Raw genomic sequence first — 17,340 nt, 5'->3', positions numbered from 1 at the left:
TGCTTAACACACTTATGACATAATGAGAAGGAGCACTCTAATCAACTAGAGTCATTGGTCCACAGCTCCTGGGTTAAATGCTGCCCTCATCCTGGGCTTATCTCACTTGCTGGTCCAGAGGATTGCAAGCTAGACAGGAAAGCAAGATTACCTTACCATTTGTGTATTCTTACCTCAGTATATGTGCTTTCTGCTATAGCTGATCCAGTTAGCTGGAGTCACTGGGAAGCACTTCTGGGGATGTTAGAGTAGTATCACCTTTGCATGGCATCGGTAAATTGTTTGAAAATGTTGACATATTATAATAGGGATGACAGTCCCTAGCTGAGTTAAGGATCCAGTCTGTTTGATTCTACCGGCACAAGTGGCAAGAATTCAGAGGTTCCTCCAAACAAACAAGATTGGAAAGGATGATGATAGTCTCAGAAAGGAATCGATACTGTTTGTATTGATTTTGTATTGCAGGTACAATCAAGGTATAAAATCATGCTGTGACACTGGTACGGTACACACCAAAATACAATTCAAGAGCATCTACTTCATGAAAGAAAGCAAAATTATTGAGGTCTTTCTGGTTTTGATGTAATGAGAAAGAAAGCATAATTGGGCAAAAATGGTCTTCTAGATGGTGAGTGCTGGTTTGCATGAGGAGGTCAAATCCAAGATCAGATAAAGGCTAAAGAAACGTCTCTTCAGTTTTCAAAGTGGTCATATGGCAACTTTTTTCCAGTGGAGTGCACGGGAGCCTGGAAATACCTGAAAATACAAGCCAACTCCTATTGAAAGTTCAGCTGTTCTTGTTGGGGTGGGAAGAATTTATCAGTACCTATGGGAAGTGGAAACTTGGAGAACATCAAACTGAGGAGTGAGGGAAATAATAGTAATTTTAGGCTGTAATTAGAAAAGACAGGAAATGCTGGAAGAGGGTGGCAGGCTCAGGATTGAATAGCTAAATACTTCTGCAGAAATAGCACACCCAAATGAAGTCATGAAGAGTGAAATAAATAACCATCTGCAGACTCCTGGAAACAAGCTACTACCACACCTGATTTGCATTTTTTTCAGCTCTGCAGACACTAAGCAGGAAAAAATGTAGCTAAAAGGCGGGATTCTGAGATCAAGACCACAACTTATGTTGGCTGGCACCTGAGCCACTGAGATTTGTGGTCTTCTTTGTTCACTGTCATGCCTTGACTTGGATGCCCAATCTGGAATTTTCTAAGAATGGTCTAAAACAGTACTAGATCTTCAAGACAAAGACAGAGGTTTTTTCCATTTTTTCATACTTTGTTTCTCTACTTAAATAATTTTAAAGGCCTTGTCCAAGTAACTGCAAAGGATGTTTCTCATATTGTCCCCATTCTTATTTGGGGATTAACTTTAGGGTTCTTAGCTGTGTGTCACCTGAATATACCTGTTGAGAAATCCATTAATTCTCCAGAACTCAGGTCAGTGGGATTCTCCTGGCGCACCTGTCTCTGAAGCGGGCCCAGGGTCTGCAGAGCACTCTCCTTTTTGCTGCCAGCGTGGAGCGTGACCCATCAGCATGACCTGGGGAACTTCTGTGTGTCCCATTATCTCCTGGCTGCTCTCTCAGCCCCACATATCTGCCAGCAGCTAGGAAATTGGCCTGAATCCGTGCTTGGTTGTGAATCAAAGGAATTCAGACACCTTTGCAGCCCTCATTTCTGCACTGCGTAACCTTCCTAGCTGTAATGATGAATCATAGCTCGCGCAGTATTGCATAGTCTTTCCTACATGATTCTTGAAGTGTTTAAAGAAATATTAATGAATAAATGCTGTGCACTTCTGCAAAGCAGGAGATACTATAACACATTATACAAATAAGGGAATCATGCCATAGTGTAGTAAGGGCCACAGGCCATGGAATGGATTCATGCCAAAAGTTGGGACTGTCGCATGGGACTTGTTCCCAGTATCGCATGCTAAATCCCAAAAGTGTGATCTCATGTCTGAACAGAAGACACATTGCCTACTGCCTAAAAAACCTGTTAAGTTGAAGACTATACCATTGCTATTTAAGTTCCACAGTAGAGAAAAAGAAAGTAACAAATATATATGAATAAATTATGGATAGTTACCAAAGTATCATTTAAGCAGTGCAACCAGTTTACATATAAAGAATAAGCAGAGAACATTTTCTAATAAACACTTTTCTAATAAACAACTTCAAACCAGTGTTGTAATGTGTACAACAAAAGAAAAGTTAATGTCCTGGAGGTTTATTTAATAAGAAAATCACCTTAATGTACATCTAATCAGCAGGAACTAATGTTTGTACTGTGCTATGACGATATGTAAAGCTACTGAAATACTGCATTACTTTGTTCACTCAGATTTGCGTGTGTTTGCTAAATATTTGATCTCCGGGCACTTTGCATACTACACAATGAATGGGTGAAATGAGAACAAGAGAACTAGGCCGAGGGAAGCAAAAGGATGTTACCAGACATCAAAGTTCCAAGGTGAAGGTGGCAACACCACATCCCTGACTTAGCAGTATCAGTAGTTTCCCTTGTTGGCTATCATCAGCCACATTTAATCTCAAACCCTGTATTGGGGTTAAGATTCTTGAAACAGTAATCGAGCGATAAAGAAATCTGCCTTTTTTGCTTTTGAAGGATAATTGTCCCAACTGTTTTTCATCATCAGTATTGCTTATCTTACCAACACTGCAGGCTAGGTGTTTACTGCTTAGCAAAGAATAGATTTCATCTGTGATGCATTTGAGCTTCTTCATTTCTATTATTTTGGGTTTTTTAGCATAGTACAGTGAAGTGAATGTCTAAATGTCTGTTATGCATCTTCATGGTCCGGGTTCTGAGTTCTATTGACTAAAATATGGGCATCAGTAAACCACATGTGAGATCATGACAGATTCTTTGCTAATCATTCTCTTGCATGAAAATGGTCCAAAATATATACTACAGCATCACATCGGTTATTTTGATCCACTAACAGATGTCCTTGTTATCAGCCAGCTAGCGAAGAGACAGCAGAAGACATTAAACTGGTGCTTGACGTGGGACAATATGTGGCAGCAAGCCATACCACCACTCTTACCTCGAACATCAGCATGTCACAGGTTTAGGAGGGAGTCATCTATGTTCCCAACACCTGCAGAAACTCTGAGGGAGCAACTGTCTTGTTTGATCACTTACAAAAGCTTTGGATACCTTGGCCCAGAAGCCACCACCTTCACAGCAAGGAGTGGTGGAAGGCAGAGTGTACAGGACTCCACACTGCTATGTTTTTGCTTCATTTGAAGTTAATTTGCTTTATTAATAAAAGAAGACATTTGCTAATTAGACTTGCTTTGTGCATGAACTCAGGAAAATACAGTGGAATAGGGTTCAGAAAGGCATCTTTGGGAAAGATGGGAAACCCAAAGCAGTCATTCAGCAGTGTGTGATTCCATTTACAATGCTTTTGAAAACACAAGTGTAACTCCCTTTGCTCTCATCAGCAGTTTGATGCCTGCTTTTCAAGCCTTCAGAGTCCCTGAAATTTGAACTCACACCTAATGGGGTACTTCATTGTGCCTCCATCCCTCCAATCCTCTACAATACTGTCTAACCAGCATTTTGTCTTCGATCTTGCATTTCTGTTACTGCTGGCATGTACAGAAGAACTACAAAAGAAAATGCTCTGTTCTGATGAAATTTGTAAAGGATTATGAATTTGAGAACTAATACTAATACAGTATTTTTACTGTAAAAAAACAAATAAAAATAAATTCTTATGATTTTACCCACTGATGATGTAGGTTAAGTTATTAGTAATGGTGTGGCTTATTCAGGTTATCTATGGTCAGACTTAGTAGTTATAATAAATTATCCCAGGACCATAGAGTCATAGAATTGTTTAGGTTGGAAAAGACCCTTAAGATCATCGAGTCCAACCGTTAACCCAGCACTGCCAAGTCCACCACTAAACCATGTCCCTAAGCACCACATCTACCCGTCTTTTAAATACTTCCAGGGATGGGGACTCAACCACTTCCCTGGGCAGCCTCGTCCAATGCCTGACTGCCCTTTCGGTGAAGAAGTTTTTCCTAATATCCAACCTAAACTTCCCCTGGCGCAGCTTGAGGCCATTTCCTCTTGTCCTATCGCTTGTTACTAGGGAGAACAGACCGACCCCCACCTCGCTACAACCTCCTTTCAGGTAGTTGTAGAGAGCAATAAAGTCTCCCCTCAGCCTCCTCTTCTCCAGGCTAAACCACCCCAGCTCCCTCAGCCGCTCCTCATAAGACTTGTGCTCTAGACCCTTCACCAGCTTCGTTGCCCTCCTCTGGACACGCTCCAGCACCTCGATGTCCTTCTTGTAGTGAGGGGCCCAAAACTGAACACAGCACTCGAGGTGCGGCCTCACCAGTGCCGAGTAGAGGGGCACTATCACCTCCCTGGTCCTGCTGGCCACACTATTCCTGATTGATACAGGCCAGGATGCCATTGGCCCTCTTGGCCACCTGAGCACACTGCTGGCTCATATTCAGATGGCTGTCAACCAACACCCCCAGGTCCTTTTCTGCCAGGCAGCTCCCCGGCCACTCCTCCCCCAGCCTGCAGCGTTGCATGGGGTTGTTGTGACCCAAGTGCAGGACCCAGCACTCAGCCTTGTTGAATCTCATACAGTTGGCCCCGGCCCATCGATCCAGCCTGTCCACGTCCCTCTGCAGGGCCTTTCTACCCTCCAGCAAATCGACACTTCCACCCAACTTGGTGTCGTCTGCAGACTCACTGAGGGTGCACTCGATCCCCTCATCCAGATCATCAATGAAGATATTGAACAGGACCGGCCCCAATCCTGAGCCCTGGGGAACACCACTCGTGACCGGCCGCCAACTGGATTTGACTCCATTCACCAGCACTCTCTGGGCTCGGCTGTCCAGCCAGTTTTTAACCCAGCGCAGAGTGCACTTATCCAAGCCGTGAGCAGCCAGTTTCTCCAGGAGAATGCTGTGGGAGACAGTGTCAAAGGCCTTACTAAAGTCCAGGTAGCCAACATTCATAGCCTTTCCCTTGTTCACTAAGTGGGTCACCTTGTCATAGAAGGAGACCAGGTTAGTGAAGCAGGACCTGCCTTTCATAAACCCATGCTGGCTGAGCCTGATCCCCCGGTTGTCCCGCACGTGCCCCGTAATGGCACTCAAGATGATCTGCTCCATGACCTTCCCCGGCACCAAGGTCAGGCTGACAGGCCTGTAGTTCCCCGGATCCTCCTTCCGACCCTTCTTGTAGAGGGGCATCACATTTGCTAACTTCCAGTCAACTGGGACCTCCCTGGTTAGCCAGGACTGCTGATAGATGATGGAGAGTGGCTTGGCAAGCTCCTCTGCCAGCTGCCTCAGTATCCTCGGGTGGATCCCGTCTGGCCCCACAGACTTGTGAGCATTCAGGTGGAGGAGCAGCTCGGTGACTGACACCTCTTCGACAACTGGGACTTCACTCTGCATCCTATCTCCATCTCCCAGCTCAGGGGCAAAGAAGGCATTGAGTACCTCAGCCTTTTCCTCATCCTTCGTGGCAAAGTTTCCCTCTGCATCCAGCAAAAGAGGGAGATTCTCCCTGGCCCTCCTTTTGTCGCTGATATATTTGTAAAAACATTTTTTGTTATCTTTAACGGCAGTGGCCAGTTTAAGTTCTAGCTGGGCCTTCGCCTTTCTAATCTTCTCTCTGCATAACCTCACAACATCCTTGTAGTCCTCCTGAGTTGCCTGCCCCTTCTTCCAAAGGAGGTAAGTTCTCCTTTTTTTCCTGCGTTCCAGCCAAAGCTCTCTGCTCAGCCGGGCCGGCCTTCTCCCCCACCTGCTCGACTTGCGGCACATGGGGACGGCCTGCTCCTGCGCCTTTAAGACTTCCTTCTTGAATAACGTCCAGCCTTCCTGGACTCCTTTGCCCTTCAGGACTGCCTCCCCAGGGACTCCACTAACCAGACTCCTAAACAATCCAAAGTCTGCCCTTCTAAAGTCCAGGGTAGCAGTTTTGCTAACCCCTTTCCTTGCTTCTCCAAGAATTGAAAACACTATCATTTCATGGTTGCTGTGCCCAAGACAGCCTCCGACCACCACATTGCCCACCAGGCCCTCTCTGTTCGTAAGCAGCAGGTCCAGCGGGGCACCTCCCCTGGCTGGCTCGCTGGCCAGCTGCGTCAGGAAGTTATCTATCTTCCACACGCTCCAGGAACCTCCGAGACTGCTTTCTCTCTGCTGTGTTGTATTTCCAGCAGAGATCTGGTAAGTTGAAGTCTCCCATGAGAACAAGGGCTAGAGATCGTGAGACTTCAGCCATCAACAGGGTGAAAATAAGGGAACTCTTAGCATAAGCGGGATTACAGGTTTTTTACTGTTGTATGATATGTGGTTCCAAAAGGTTCCCAATGCTCCAACAGCCCTCCTGCAGACTTCTCAGCAGCTCTAAAGAAAAGGTTGTTTTCAGTTGTGCATCTATGTCTAGTTGCCTGTGTTAAAGGATTACAGACATGTGCTTTCAATGTTTCTCCCCAAAATCTTGGAGAAAAGAATGAATCCTCTGCATAACGTCTTTCAGTCTCATAGGAAGATACTGCTTTAACTTTTTGTGTCTATTTCTTGGTTTTAGGAGGCTTAAGTGAGGTTATGGTGAAATCTGTGGGTGGTAGTGTGAAGATGAATAGCAAAAACCTTGTAATATTTGGATATTCAGAACTTTAAAAAAAGGGGTTTCATCAGCAAGTGGAATTAGACAATATTTCTCAATTTTCGCTATTTTGTAATCAGTATGGCAAATTATGGCTTGTAAAAAAAGTTCTAAGAGAACAAATATTTGAAACAGTTTTTCTTTTTTTGCATTTTTAAAGTTCAAAAGCAGTCTGTCATGTCTATATGTCATGGTTTTTGTAACTTTTGAAAGCAATGCTTTAAAATTGAAATCTCATCAACCGCTAAGCTGTGGTAATACAAACTATCCAGTTCTAGTAAACAGCACTCTATTACTGGATTTAGCATTTCAAGAATTGCGGGCTTTATTAATAGCTAGTTTTGTTCATTTTAAACCACTGTCATTTTATTTATGGCTGTAAAACTGTAAGAACTAAGTGAATGGAATGGGAGTAATTTTCATTTTAGGTATGTTAATAGTAATTTTCTAATTTTGCACTGTGTTTGAAGACTTGTAACACTCAAGTGGCAGAGAAGATGATGATCTGAACTGAAACTTGGAATGTACAATGTTCCCCCCAAAATGTATGTGCTACCCCATGTATCTTACAGCTTTTCTTATGATGCCATTGATGGCTACTTGAGACTGCAGTCTTGTGTTTCATAACGTTTCATCTGAAATGGACAGTTACCAGACATTAAGATCTAACCGCTCATTTAAAGGAAAGGCATTCAAGGTATGATGAAGCTTCACACATAGATAGAGATACTGTATTTTTCAAGATGAGAATCTTAAACATTTTTAACAGGAGCCTGTAATTCAGATAATTTAAAGATCAATATTCCCTGCTGCCTCCCTGTGAAAGTGGCATTTCTGTCACTCTCACATGAGAATCAGGATTTAGGAGAGCTCAAGCAGGAGGTACAGCAGCCTGCATATAGTTCATGGTGTTAAAACAATTAGCTGGTTTTGCCAACAGAGCTTTAGGGGGGGAAAAAAAAGGAAAAAAGAAATTTAAAAAGATTCAGTACAGGTTTAGTTTGGAGATATAACTTTGTTCTTGGATTATTGTGGATGACCACATGAAGAAAATCGTAAAATCAAAACCAGGATGTCATTAGGGGCTTGCATGAACAGGGTGTGGGGAATCAAGGTTGTTTTTTGGCAAAAATTGCTGTAGCAAAGGCAATTTCTTATTAAAGAAATTACCTGATTAACTCTGATTAAGTAGTTTTACATTAATAAGCTATACTGGTGAACAGTCAGTATCAAAATAGTCAATCGGTTTCACATGATGCAACATTATACTGTCCTGATCCAGTTCTTGTATTGTCTTCAACGGCTCTGACATGAGATGGATGAATTTCTCGAATGTGTCCTCTAAGGGGCAGCATTGAAGAGCAGGTCTCTCTATAAACGGCTGCTTCTACTCATAATACGGAGTAGGTGTAAGTAAGTGACTAACAAATTAGAGTTTATTCTCTGTTGTCTGGAATTACGGGTTTTCAAAGGTAACCAATATGTTTGGGAGTCATTGATGCCAACCTGTCAAAAATGCTGTAGCAGATATGTTTCAGTTTAAGTGATAAAATCATTGGAATTCTCCTCTATGGAGTACACAAAATCATACAAAAAAGTTGGGTATTTTTTTCAGTGAGAAACTGATGGCAGAGCCTATTTGCATTTCTTTCTTGTGAGAAATATCAATATTATGTCATTTCTAGAAGCAATATGTCATCTTGACTACTGCCAATTAGATAATGTCAAGTCTTTTCTGTCAGTAGTGCACTTAAACAGTATTGTGTGGGTGACTTAATATGGGAATATTCTGGAGTATTAATATCACTGGCTTAGTCCTGTACATTAGATCACAAGAATATCTGCTTCTTCCTTATTAAAGTCCCATGATAAGAGGAAGAGCTTGGCATTAATAATGACAAAATGGTAGTGCTTGGTCCTTCACTTGCAGTCAGCCTCAGAGGTATGGATAATCATTTAGGAAGAACAAAGTTCAAGTGCCCTTTTCCCCCTCTGAAAAAGAAGCAGTTTACTGTCCTTACCTTACTTTGTCTTGTCAGTGTCCCAACAGAAAATTTATAGAGTCTTGTTTTCTGGGCAGGAGCTGTCCCTGGGTAAGATGGCCTTTGAAATTGTCTTGTATAATTTATCGGACAGAGAAAAGCCTTTTTTTTTTTTTTTTTTTCTCCCCTAGTGTGCCTTTATAAAAAGATAATATCTTTGGGTTTATAAAAATGTAATATCTTTCATTGGAACAAGCAATTTTGGCTGAATTTGGGTTCGTGGGGGAAAGTGGCATAAGCACCCATCATTAAAGACCGTATCAGAGATGCACAAGGATTCCAATCCAACTGTAAATAGGGAGGCAGGTCATAAGTCTGACAGTTTTTTGACTTTGTAACCGTAATGATTTCTTGTTTAGTGTAGTTCATTCCACAGAACAAGATAAATTCATGCACACACATCCTGTCATTGTGTGATAGTCATGTACCTGATACATCTACCGCACTGCTGAACTGTCTGCTCTGCTCTTGCTAGTTATAATATCATGTTTTCTCTTCAGGGAGGGAGAGAGGATAAATATCTAGAGGAGCTGTGAGGACTTCCTGGACTGTTATAAGCCACATTTAGTAATGAAAAATTTTTGCTAAGAAGTATTCTAGCCTTTATTGTTTCTAAACTTCTCCTCTACGTTTGCAGCTGGTACTATTAACTAAGGCAGTTTTGGTGCTGAATCAGCAGTGAGGTTTCAAGTATGGGCAAAATACCAGCTGCTGCTGGGGATTTCACCACATTCTTCTGAATGCTGATTTCTTCCTTATAGCAGCAAAGCTTCATGAAAAAGTGTGTTGACCTAAAAGTCTTATGTGTATATCTGTGAGAGCATGATGACCTCAGCCATCATCAACAAGTGAGGCTGTAATGTCTTGTAGTATGCTTTTAAGGTAGGTTCTTAAGTAAGGTAAGCTAAACATTCCCTTAAGGAATGGCAAGTCCAACTGAAATGGAGTGATTACTCTGCTTTTATATGGATATCAGGCAATTATCTTTTTATCCTAGGACAGCTGGATGTGCTTCAGTGGTATTGGTAAGCAATTGGTAAGCAAAACTGATGCATTTGTGTTTAAGTGCTTGCAAGAAAGTACTGGTGTTTCCACTTAGCCAGTGCTAGCCAATGCTAGCTTTGAACACTCAGCCGCTGATCTCCCAGTGAATTGCTTCACACTGTCAATCTATATCCTGCTTCATCATTCCCTGTTGAGATGACGTGCCACCATTCTTCCTGTAATCAGTTTCTAAAGGTTATTTCCATCTCTATGCTGATGTGAGTAAAGCATATAAGCTTGCACCTGCTGATTTCTGACAACAGTGAGGCTTTTCCAGTAATATTTCTCACAACTTCAGCTTTCATCTTGTTTTCCATGCAAGAGATATGCAAGGGTCTTTGGCAGCATCATATGTCAAAGGCTTCAGTTTTCTTCCCCTCAGCGGAATTAGCTTCCCACAATTTCTGTCTAGAGTTTGCTGTAGAAACGATGGAGATTTTCGCCAGTCAGGCTTTCAAATGATTCAAGATGCAGTTATTTCCAGGTGGTCTTAAGGCAGGTGTAAAAATCGTTGAGTCAGCACCTGTAATTCCACATTACAGCCAATTTTTTAATTTCTCTGCAACAATCTCCATTAGATATGTATGGTCCTATATAAGTGAATTCAGCTATTGCATATCGATTTGCCATTAATTATAAAGTTTCATATGTGCTATTTTTTAAGTCAGTGCCCAATGTATGTTTCATGCTGCTTTTAATGACTTAATTTCATCTGATAGGGTTCAGCCATTTATGAGTGTAGAGCTTGGGGGAAAGTACGTTATTTTACCTGTGTTAAAATACTACCTAGGCAAGGAGACTGGAGGTAGTATCTAAGAACAGTAATGAAGTGCTCTGTCGGCTGCTCCAGTAGTCAGGACTTGGGATGTTAGTTTGTGAGTGAGGTGCAACAAGACTAAATAATGTATATTTGATCTATACCTTTCCATTATCCAAAAGACAAGAAAGAAGTATTCTTCTCTGGTTCTGGATTTCTGGCTGGGAATATTGTGATTTGATTACATCATATTGGATACTCTGATCTTACCTAGGATAACTGCTGCTGTAGAAAAAAACCATTTCTCTACCGAGTTCCATGCAGAGTTGAAATGGTTATCCTTATGGATTACAAGAAGAGATAAAGTCAGCAAAGAAATTCTATTTTTATGGCTGGTGTGAGCGCACTTATTCAATTACCATGGCAGACGAATGGAATATACCATCTAGCTTTTAATATTTGGCAAATTCTGAGCCATACAATCCAAGTGGTATTGGAAATTCTACACGTAATGTGGAGTTAAAGGACGCAACTCACCAATGTTTATGCTTTCAACTCACCAATATTTATGCTTTCAACTCACCAATGTTTATGCTTTCAAAATCAATTCCCTATAGCATGGAGCAGCTTCACCCTGATCAGTCTCAATGTCAGTAAAGGGGACCAAATCCCTCCCACAGTGGGATTTTTAACAAATTTGGCTGCAGAAATAAGTTCATCAGAAACTGTCCGAAATGGGATTCTGTTTGTACTCAGAGGAATCTATAAAATGAAGATTTTGCTCTGTAGGTGGTTTTAGGCAAAAAACCTTATTTTTTTTTAAATTTCTCCTTGGAACATCTTCCATATGCTAGAATATTTAAAGTGTATTTTTAAATAGTGACTGGCAATCTGTGAAACACCATTTTAGCATGAATGAGGTCATAGGCTACTAAAATACTACTTATACTAGGAAACTGAGATGAATTGAAAGTAGCACAGCTAAAAAAGGGAAGGCAACAGGTGTTTTATTAGATAGCAGATATTGGCTTTTTTTACATCTGTAGAATAACTGATACTTCATCCTAAAAATTGTTACAAATTTGCATGTTTCTACTACTGAATATTAGTAAGTCCCAGTGTTCCTAATTTAGAGTGCTTCTTTAAGGTGTTTTTTGATGAATAAAACATGATATCCTCTTCTAGCATATCACCAGTTTCACAGTGTGATACAGGATTGAAAGAATTTTGCTTGGGTACCAGGGATCTGATGACTAAGAATATGCTAGAAACGAAACAGGGCAGGCTGTGCTCCTGCACAAAAAAAACGGAGTTATCAGCATTCTGTAATTCTCACAGAGATGACTGTAAGGTGTATGGGCAGCCTGTTGTAAAGAAGTATTTTTTGTGTTGCAATAAATGGGAGAGTAATTTTCTTAGATGTGCAGATTTCAGTCACCTACTTAGTGAATACGAGAAGTGGGATTTATCTGTACCCAAAATTTACAATGCCTTTGACTATTAATTTGAGCAAGTCACGGAAGTGAAGCACCCTGGACTTCAATTTCCCTGTTGTTTAAAATTGAGATCTTCCCTAGTTTATCGTTATAAAGTAACTTAGAGAGCCTTTTAAAATGTCCTGTGTAAATCTATGTTATTGGGGGTTTTAGCACCGTAGCCCCAATAATAAATAGATGATAAAACAGTCAAATCATTCATCCTGATGCTTCAAATTTAATGTTCTGTATACAGAATGCTATAATATTCTCACATTTTAAAAATACACTACCTTCCATAAAGTAGTAGTTTCAGGTGACTAATCATTGTGTAGAGCACGGAACTGATATTTAAATGCAAATCAGCGGCCTTTTGGTTTGTGCAGTTTTGGTATCTTAGCACATGATTCATAGCTCTCGGGAGCAGCACACCCCTTAGAAAAGGAGTATGCATATTAAGTGAAGCACAGGTGATTCCACCTTTTTTTCGTAAAGTGTGTATAATAATACGGATTTAACTAGAAACACTGACATTTAAAAAACCTGTATAGAATGGATACAAAACATAAAATGATTATGAACTCAATTTGCAAATGCACGTACAATTTAAACTGAGTACAACTGAAGTGTCAGTCTGGAAATGTGGAGTGTCAGAGCCATCTGGAAAAACCACCCCTGGGTTATTCAGCCATCATTTCTGTCCAAGACCCCTGCTGTCATGGCTATTGAAGATTTTGCATGTCTTAAGATTTTACGTAGAGAGCCTTTTTTAGGCTCTACTGTAATGGCATGTAATGAAGGCACTCATACCATCTAAATACCATCTGTCCATACAAACCAGAAGAGGATCTTACGATTTGGGGGAAACCCTGGCTCCGTGGAAACTGAAGCAGAATATTTTTAATGACTTCACCGGAGCCAGGATTTTCTGTATCTTCAAACAAATACTTTCACAGTAATTGGACCTGGAGCTGGAGATCAATATCAGCTGCTGATGGTATTGAGCTGTAGAATGTTATTTGCAATAATGGCTGTGATCAGAGATAAATCTCTCTCCCTCCTCTTCCAAAAGAAACATATAGGAAGGAACCCTCAATCTTTTCAGAAACACATCAAGAAAAGAGAAAATGGTCAGCACAGTCAGAGGCATAGCCCCACTTTTCACTGACTCTTTGGGGCAGAGCCCATAGTCTCCCCTGAAATCACACTGCAGTTAAAAAGACAGCCTCACCAGATACCTAACTAATGGTGTAGCTGTCTGATACCCTCCCGGGTCATTGCTGGGGGAAAGGCAGTGTGGGTAGAATATCTTTGCAGTTTAGTCATTTCAAAGTATGAAAAAGGTCTTTTGAGGCCACAAGGGCAACTGCTGGCTTCCTGAGATTTGCACTGATTAGATCAATCCTGGACTAGGGCCAGAAGGTGAGGGGGTGAGGAAGGATGAAAATTTGACTTCAGACCTTCACATCTCTATTTGTCCTGCAACCTCTCTGTATCTCAGCTGAGCCAAGAGAATCTAGCAGTGTGCATATAGAGGAGATCTGGGTTAGCTAAACCTTTCCCATTTGGAATTTAAAAATATAAAATATACCTTCGGAATACATTTTGTAATATAAAAGGAGGAGAACCCCCTTTTCAAGCACAGAACAATAAATATGAAGATATTCTGTGGAATCATTCCGTAATTGTTCTCCATTTTTCTCCATTTGTCTTAACGGCTGTGATAGCAGTCAATCAAAGAAGTCACGTAAGCAGTACCTGTGCATGACACAGCTACAGAAAATAAAAGTTTAAGCTGAAGAAATTCATCTCTCTTGCGATACTTCAAGATTTATCTATTAATTGTTTGCCTGTGGTTTCAAGACTGACAAAAGCTATCTGAAATCGCACTAGGAAATCCTCTGAGTTCAGTCAAATCTCTGATTTAGTCAGCTTCAGCTATCACTGCCATCACCAGCTCATCTATAAATACATCTGCTTTCACAGCGTACGCATTCTGAAATTTGCCCGTTGCCTCCTCAGAAGTGCAGGGCTATCGTCTGCTATTAAGCAAGCCCGGCTTGACCAAAGCCAACTTGAACCTAGCCTAACACACCAAGCCCATCCCTTGTTGTTAGCTTTGATAGTCACTGCTATCATTTGATAGTTTGCTTGTAGCCAGTCCAAGTTGGCAGTGTCAGCCCAAGCTGATTGGAGCCGCAGACATTTTTGCTGACTGGAGTCATGCTATCTTTGCCAGTTTGCTGGAATAGACACAGACACTGATTGGGTCATGCTGAAAACATTCCTGTCCTATGAAGCAAGTCTGTTTGTATTTTAGGTTTGCCAGGACTAATGAATTAAAAATCTTGGGCTCGCCACAGTTTGCTGCTTAATAATGCCTGTGACAGAAGGATTTTTTCCTCCCTGAAGCGTGACAGCATCATAATCCCTCATCACTGGCACGGAGAGGAAGGAAAAGCGGAATTGTGGAGAAAAGCGGAAAAGGGTGATCTTTTGGGACAGCAAAGCCTATGGGAAGTGCAGGTAGCAGCATGTTGCCCTGACAGCTGTCTCAGCTTCTCAGACCTTGTCAGTTTGTTGCTATGCAGCAGGTGCAGCCTTTTCTTTTATTGAAGCTTTACTCCATAAAGGCAACGACAAGCCAAGGCAGTGGCTGGCCCTGGATTATACAAGTGCAGACACTCTGCTAAGTGAGGTAAGGCAACAGGTGTGAAAACTGAACTAAATTGATAGAGCTGTAACAGCACTTAATCTGAGTTCTGCTGCAGATTTTTTATGGAGAAACAGCAGCCAGTTCTATAGGCAATTGTTGTGAAGAAGGGAGCTGCTCATTAAATCTTGTTAAATTCCAGGTTGCCCACTCACCCTCACCTCTGCCTGCAGAGATCTTGTTCTTCATGCACGGAGAAAGCAGGTGGGGAATTGGGGGCAGTCGGTCTGTGTGTTTCCTGTATCACCTCATTTGCACACGGGCTGCTTCCATCCCTCTCCCTTCCCTTTGATTGCTTTTTGTGATGAAGAGCTTGAAGATTCCGCACAAAAAGGAGCGAAGGAATAAATGCAACATAAAAAAAAAAATGGATAGCAGGGTAATTGCTGCTTATAAAGATGAGATTTGTTTTTGTGGATTGGAATAAAATGAAAACGCTCTTTGGTGGTATGATAGAATTCCCCGTTGCTTATTGAAGGGGTATTGATTTTTGCCCTCACATAGTAGGTGGTTAAAAGAGTAATTTAAAGACATCGCAGACCACAGAGTGTGTGACTGGGATAAGGCAACAGATTTACTCCTAGCAACATTGTTATGGCAACTTTAAAACGTCTAGCAGAATGCATCATTTTAGTTTCTTAGGCTATGATATGAAATGTTAAGTATACTTTTATCTGGAAGACCACTTGAGATAGTAAGCAGATGTCAGGAGAATGTGTACCACCAACACAGAATGATAAACAGCCTTGTTTCAAGGATGTGCTTATCATTTAAAATCTCTTCTTTTTTTTTTTTTTTCTTTTTGCTTTACCTTGTATTGGGAGGTATGGAAGGGAAATATGACAAAGAATTTTGGATTAGTAGTTCTGTTGTGTTTTTTTTTTTTTTTAAACAGTGAGAGGTCTCAGATGTTTCATATAAAGTGACAGTCTGGGGGGAAAAAAGAGATCAATAATGCTCTAATGCTCAGAAGGCAAAAGTTATTTAGTCTAATGCAATGCACTTAAAAATAGAATATTTCAGTTGACTCCAGGGATCTTTTCCTGAGCCCAAAAACATACACTGCGGCAGTTTAGTTGACTTTCCCTTGTCTCTGCCCAATAGAGATCAGTTCAATTTTTGTGTGTCTTGATTATTAGTAATGGGGAGTAAAGAACGATTCCTGATATCCCGTATCTATTAGTACAAAGAGACACTCTCAGGTCCAAATAAGATTTGTTCAAAGTAATCATTTTAGAATATTTGTTGTTATTTTAAGAAAAGATTATGCACTTCAAATAACAATTTCTTGTGTAGCATTGCTACAGAGTAACTGTATCACTCTGCTAGCTAAATATTAAGACAGACAAAGCAAATAAAAAAGAAATGCTGAAATTAATGGGCCAAATGCAAATTTGATACTCTTCCACTGATTGCAAGGCAGTGATGCCAGGGAAGAGTTTGATTCACTTGTGCATCACCAAGGAAGATTATAATCCTGAAATATTGTTCTGTTCTATTGACTTTCTGAGACTGCCAAATAATTAAGTGTAAATTAGAATGAATTGTTGGGATTTCCTTGCAATACAATAGCTACTTCACTGAAAAACTGCAAGACTATTGGCTTAGGAATCCATCTTTTCTTTTCACTAGCTAAATGCTGTGTTGTCTACTGACATGTGGTACAACTTTTAGTAAATTAATTGTATTTTCCTGAAGAACTTGGTTTCTAATTGACTGAGGAGTTTTTATGGTTATTTAAAAGCGAGTCTCATAATTGTCCACATAGTTGGTATGGATACAATGCACTCTGGATAGCATAGTCTTCAGTCCTAAAATAATTTCTTTATGGGCAGATCTTTTGCATGCATGAAGTCCCACTGACTTCATGTTCTCCCACATGGAGCTAATCAGAAGATTAGTATCTGTGAATTTTAGCAGCTTTGTGCTAGGTATACAAGGAGATTAAGTTTGCGTTCGGCTATTCAATAGTTTAACCAAAACTGCTTATTCAAAAGGTTAAATATACATGGTAGAGCTCTGAGTACAACTTTTGAGTGTTCAGAGATGCTTTAATTATACCATTACAGATCAGTAGTAGCTAATTCTTTTGTTGCTTGACGATTCTTTAGTGCCCTGCTTGAAATGAACTAGCAGTTTTCTTAACGGACAGGGTTTCATCTCAGTAAAACCACTTTTTGGAGTTGGTGGTCTCAGAAGAAAGACTGAGGACTGAATAAGGTCCCAATCCGGGAGTCAAACCCATGCAGACAGACCCCTTCACCTGCACAGAGTTCCACTGAAGAATCACCACCAAGGTTTGGAGACCCAGTAACTTTCTGACCATTAAGTGTGTGACTATCAGGCACAGTTTGACTGGGGGAGTATGGGTGGAAGGTAGGAGGATGGGTGCCTCCTCATTGACACCATGTGGAGTGGTGTGCACGTTTCCAATCACATGGCAGGCTTGGGGTCATGTTACTCTCAACTCCCCACCCCTTCTTCCTTCTTCACCTTCAGAACCAGGCAGCATTGCCACGAGTCAAGGCTTGCTGAAGGGGCAATGGCGGGGAGCAAGCAGGTGAGGAGAGGGGAAGCTTCCTTTGCCATCGTTCTTTCTAATCTGTGA

Source organism: Platalea leucorodia, assembly GCF_965183815.1.
Source record: "Platalea leucorodia genome assembly, chromosome: 2".
In the NCBI taxonomy this organism is placed as follows: domain Eukaryota; kingdom Metazoa; phylum Chordata; class Aves; order Pelecaniformes; family Threskiornithidae; genus Platalea; species Platalea leucorodia.
Note: the sequence above shows the minus strand (reverse complement) of the source record.